The sequence below is a fragment of the Mercurialis annua genome, linkage group LG7 (assembly GCF_937616625.2).
Source record: "Mercurialis annua linkage group LG7, ddMerAnnu1.2, whole genome shotgun sequence".
In the NCBI taxonomy this organism is placed as follows: Eukaryota; Viridiplantae; Streptophyta; class Magnoliopsida; order Malpighiales; family Euphorbiaceae; genus Mercurialis; species Mercurialis annua.
In genome coordinates this window covers 36280170-36285974 of record NC_065576.1, presented here as the reverse complement: position 1 = coordinate 36285974, position 5805 = coordinate 36280170, and the positions used below count along the sequence as shown (strand labels likewise).

The window sequence follows — 5805 nt, the reverse complement described above, 5'->3', positions numbered from 1 at the left end:
TATCACAGGCGTACATACCTGTGAGCATATCACTCTCCTGAGTGATCGTGTTTAGTAACGCATCACATATCTCATCAATCATATACTATTAAATCAATTAATTCAATCATAGTCCATAACGATATTCTTTTATCATATGAGTCTCGAGAGTATATAACTCTTCGCAGACTATAGATACTCGAAAGCGTATTGCTTACTCGAGTAAACACAAAACACAATTTGTGCTCATGCACACTCCTAACTCGACTCCTAATAGCACGTATAGGAGGGGACGTCTTTGTAAAACGTTTGAAAAATCGATGAAAACATTGATAACGTTCAAAAGACATGACTGGAAATCCCTATAATCCGCAGTAGTTCCTATATATTGATCGACACTTTCCTATACTTCAATCATAAAAGAACAATGGCCTAGGAATTCTAAACCATTGCTCTGATACCAACTTTGTCACGACCCAAATTTATGAGCCGCGACCGGCGCTAGGGAATGGGAGTGGTAGCTCCAAATCCCGTAGCAAGCCTAAAAACCTGTGTAAATTTTTTTTCGCAAATCAAAACATATTTCATATATTAAAATACATGTGACCCCATTTACAAATAATATCAGAGTTAAAAACGCGTTATACAAAATTCTAGTTAAAATATCTAGACTACTGCGGACCGCTAGAATGAAAACCTTCTTTTTCTTCTTATACAAATGACTTCCGAGAATTAAAACTTCGGAAGCTTAACTCTTCAAATCATATCATACCATCCCTGAAAAATGGGAGGAGCAACGGGGTCAGTATAAAACTGAGTGAGTTCACCAAATTACACGCAATATCATATAAAGGGTTAAAACATTTGAAAACCCATTTTATATATAGAAAATACTCTTTTGAAATCATATTGCATACTTTATTTACTTTCCTTCATAAATCTTTGTTTATTTCATAAACTTATAGTTTATACGTATTTGGCATCTTCGATTTCTTGTTATGGTGTTGATATTTTTCTTTCTCGTTTTGTTGCATTAGTTTTCAACAGAATCTTAATCTTAGTTTATATCATCATGATTCTAAGTCGAATTAAATCATTGGCAAGTCTCTTGTGACTTGATCCTTATGGTTGGGTCCCGAGATAGTTCAACCGAGTTACCTTCAACCATATGGTACAGTCCCGAGATAATTCAACCGAGTTACTTGTACCATTTCTCAATCCCAAACGATCGATAGGAGTCCCGAGATAATTCAACCGAGTTACTCCTTAGACACGGGTCCCGAGATAGTTCAACCGAGTTACCTTCGTGTCTACATTCGGACTCTGCACCCTGCAGGTCTTTTGAACTTAATTGTCGATTCATATGATTCCTATTGACATTTAATAGGAGTGTTTGTTCACATAGTGTCTCGATCTTGTTTCGTATTGATTCTCGATGTATCACACTTACTTTTTATTTCGTATGAGTTCCGAGGATTATCATCGAGAATGGATGAGATACAGGTCCCGGGATAATTCTACCGAATTCAACCTTGTATCTCAGTTCTTATTATTTTGTGTACCGTAGTACAATTCTCATTTCACGTTTTTGTATTTTTCGTTTTGTTATATTGATCCTTTATGGACCATGGCATGCACATTACAATCTACAAGCATACATCTATAACACACGCACGTATGGGTATTTATTATGTTTGATAGTACATATCGGAATGTACTATATTTCTTTATTCATATTTGATCTGATACTTGTATATTATTCGATATTCGATTTTTTAGTACATATAGGAATGTACTGTACTTTTCTTATTTGTATTTGGTTCAATTTACGTTATTTTACTTTACCCATCCCCGGTACCTTAACATTTATGTTATTATCAAATTAATACATTACGATAAAACATCATTTTCAAAACATACATACGCATACAATTTAAAAACAAACGTTTCAGATATATAAATATTCATATAGCTTTTCGTATTAAAATACGTAGCTTTATGAATATTAGCGAGTAATTTAAAGTGTACTCACCACTTGCTATCCAAATTCTTTAAATAAGCACGACGATATCTCGATCCATTCGCCTCGAGCCTTATCGATAGTCGCTTCTTCGAGTCTACGCAATTTCGATAACGCTACGAATTAATAAAATTTCTAAGTATAATTAATTTATCAAAAAGCTAATTTTCTAGTCTACTTCGGCTAACAAAACTCTTATCTAAAAATAGTCCGACCCCAAAACAAAATTGACATTCTTAAAGTTTAGAATGTCGCCTTCAACTTTCGTTTAGGTCTCGGACCATGAAACGCACCCGAAAGTGTCGAAAACTAGCTCATAAGTTATTTCCTGGGAGCTGTTTACAAGTGCAGGGCAGACTGCACAATAATTTGTTCTGTCCAAAATGAACATCCTAGAGTCCGATTCAACAAAAACTCAAACTTAGACAATTATAGTTAACATCCTTAAATTTCCGTACCAATAAACGGAACTTAATTTGGACTCATACAGCCCGAGATATTGCCCTTGCAATATCGCTGTTTGCAAGACATTTTATGCAAAACGTCAATTCAATTTAGAACTTATTACGCAACAAGATTAACTATTGATACCGAATTATAACCTCAACATAATTCAGACACCTCGATTAAGCCATCTCTTAACAACTTACTCAATTCATTTCAAACCATTTCTTCCCACTTTTCTATGATAATACACATATCCGCATAACCATCTTTGTGCATAGCACGGCTGCCTACACCGACTACAACCAAAGATTTATTCAATTAACCTATCAAATAGCCATATTTTTCTCTGAAAATTTTATGGCACTTATATAGCATATATTTCTAAGTGTATACCAAAAATTAGGCCAAACTAATGTGTTTAAGGTCCTCAAATAATTAACTTACAGCAGCAGCCTTACACAATTTGCAAACAGAGCACTAGGTGCTATTTAATTTTTATCTCAATATCAGAAACATGAAAAATTCTGAAATTTTTTATACACCAACTTAACTCATATACTCAGAACATATAACAATTCCAGCTCAAACAAACATTTCTAAGTATTTCGAAAAATTCTAGTTGTAGACAGCATCAATTCAACACCAAACCAGAAAATCCAACTTCAAACTTAACCAATACTCCACTCAATTCAATCAATTCATTACCAAAAGTCCAAAATTCTGAATTTATACCTTTTCTTGATGGGATAACCCTTTGGTTGAATGAATTCCTCCATGAACAACCATCAAAATACTCCCTTCAAGCTTTCAATAACCTATGAACATCAAACACCATAAAACCTCAATTCCTCAACCAAAACCGAAATAAAAACTCTGAAACCCTAATTATATAATGAACTTATTACCTTAAATTGATACTATATATCAGTAGAGGATCCTTCCCTCGTTCCGTGGCCACAAGAATCGCTCAATTCGGATCAAAATTGAGTGAGTTATGACCATTTGAAATTTGCTTGATGTTCTTCCATGGAGAAAGGGTGAAGGACGAATTTTAGGAGCTGAAAATGATATGCTTGCTGAGTTTAAACTCATATGCAAGTGTCTTAAATAGGTGAGGCAAAAGTCTCCTTTAGTCCTTGAGTTTGTCACCTCCTCAACTTTCACTTTATAACTTTTATTTCGTCCAATTTAGTCCACTAATCCTTTAATCATTCGATTCTCGATAAATTCCGTATTATTTATTTCCCAAATAAATAACAATAGTATCATACCTTATAATATCACCCTCCAACAATTTATTTTGGCAATTTTGGCCAAAAACGCTCAAATTTCCATTTTGAGCTAACTTGCACTTTTTCTCACTTTTTCGTCCAATTTTCATTTTAATAACTATCAATAACAACTTTACCGATATTATTTTCTTATCTTGAGAAAATAGAGTAAAACACAACTTCCTCCGGAAGTTTGTGGTTAAAAGTCCACTTTAGTCCTTAAAGTGGCTAATTTGCACTTTAACCCTTATTCTTAACTAATCGTCAAACTTTCTTCTAAAACGATTTTGTATACTTACGAAACTTGACGATCATTTATTAATAATATTTCACGGACCTTGACGTGAATATTATTAACTCTGGCTTTTCAAATTATTTTATTTTATTCCCTTTTTGTCTTGATTAAATCCAATTTTCGCATAATAATTTTCCATTTAAATTATTATTCTACGATAATTCCAATAGACCCGCTTCGGTCTAAGTCCTTATTATCCAATCCTAATCTGATATTATCGTTCTTAATCTTTACGATTATGCCTCGTGGCACTACACGTAATACCTCAAAAATTTAGGTTATTACAGGTTTATGCCGAGTATTTTTGCTATCTAAACTGGTAGACTTAGGTTGGAGTCTCAGCTGTCCCCGAACATTGGTTTTGTGAAGTAGTATTTGTATTGTGTGGTTATCCGTGAGGCTAGCTATGGGTTTTAGAGCTACCACTTCCATACCCAGTCTCGGGTCACGATCTCTGAATTTGGTTCGTGACACCAATGTGAAGCCTCTACAAGGACTTCAAAAATTATCTTTATTTTTCAAAAATTACATTGGTGTTACTTTTGTCCTATTGTTTGGGTTGACGCAAGGCCGGATTAACGATTACAAACACAAAAGGTTTTCAAAAATTATGTTATTAAGATGTTCAACTCTATGACTTAATAAAATTTTTATTCATAAGATGTTAGGTTTGTCTCCTTACGTGTACTTTGCATAAGTGTATAGCTCAACTCTATCATACAAGTTTTTATATCTCAATAGTGGGCGTTAGCACATTTTCTAATTAGTCGCCCATAAAAACCCATTTCCCATCAAGCACCCTAGTATTGTTTTCTCAAACGTAAATTGTGGAACATTTACATGAACTTGAAAGGCATACATATAATTGTATGCATTAAATATTAGATTGTGACTGGCACTTAATCAAAAAATATGATTTTAATAATCGCTAAACTTTAATTTAGATATAATTTTAAAAATTATATAAATATTATTTTGTTTATGTATGAACTTTTATAAAACCATACCCAACAACAATTATAGAAGGTAGGCGTGGATTTATGCTGATTTTGCATCGAACAAAAATTTAAGTAATAACATGGGCAACGATGCTCATTGCCTCTTAATAAATTTAAAAATAAAATTATTTGATTGCTTATAATTAAATACAATAAAATATTATAAGATTATTTAATACTTAATCAGGTATGGATAAAGAAATTTTTTATTACAAAAAATAAATGGATATTTATATGTATAACTCCATATTCGGCGATGACACGTCTTGATCTGGTCTTCAATGTTGAAATCCATTCTCAAAATATGTAGCTAATTTGGATTTTACAGTGTTTAAAATAATAATAATATAAATTAGTAATTAAATTGAGATCGATATAGCCACCAAACATGCATAAAATGCTTCAAAAAAAAATTAAACAAACATTATTTATTTAATTTTTTTTATTTTCGTACCCACCTAGGTCCAGGTAGCACAAAATTCCCTTTTAAATCTGTTATATCAACTCCAGCATCTCTAGCAGTCCAATAACAGTTTTGAAAAGAATCGCACCTCTCATGTATTTTTGAATCATACCAAAATACATTAAAATTTGCATAATGATATTTATCGGGTTCCATGTAGCACCAAAACTTTGTAGTAGAAAAGAAATTCATATGGAAATGGAATGAATAGCTGTGTCCATGTGTTAATGTTTGGTTACCAAGTTTGTTGTCGCCTGAAGCGCAATGCAGAAATAAGGACTTAGGAACGGTTAATTGATTGGTGATATTAACCCTAAATGGTTCAGCGCAAT

General features: G+C 32.8%; 1 long non-coding RNA gene across 4 annotated transcripts; it reads right to left on the bottom strand.

Annotated features, from left to right (window-relative positions):
- Positions 1-287: 287 nt before the first annotated feature.
- LOC126655780 (uncharacterized) lies at positions 288-3826 on the bottom strand. 4 transcript variants are annotated; one of them, XR_007633082.2, is made up of 4 exons: positions 3352-3814; positions 3179-3261; positions 2012-2115; positions 288-756 (listed from the first exon to the last, which is right to left on the bottom strand). It is a non-coding gene; the product is annotated as an uncharacterized LOC126655780 (long non-coding RNA). The 4 variants fall into 4 exon arrangements; XR_007633080.2 differs by having other exon boundaries at positions 2012-2096; positions 3352-3811; XR_007633081.2 differs by lacking the exon at positions 2012-2115 and having other exon boundaries at positions 3352-3790.
- Positions 3827-5805: the final 1979 nt, after the last annotated feature.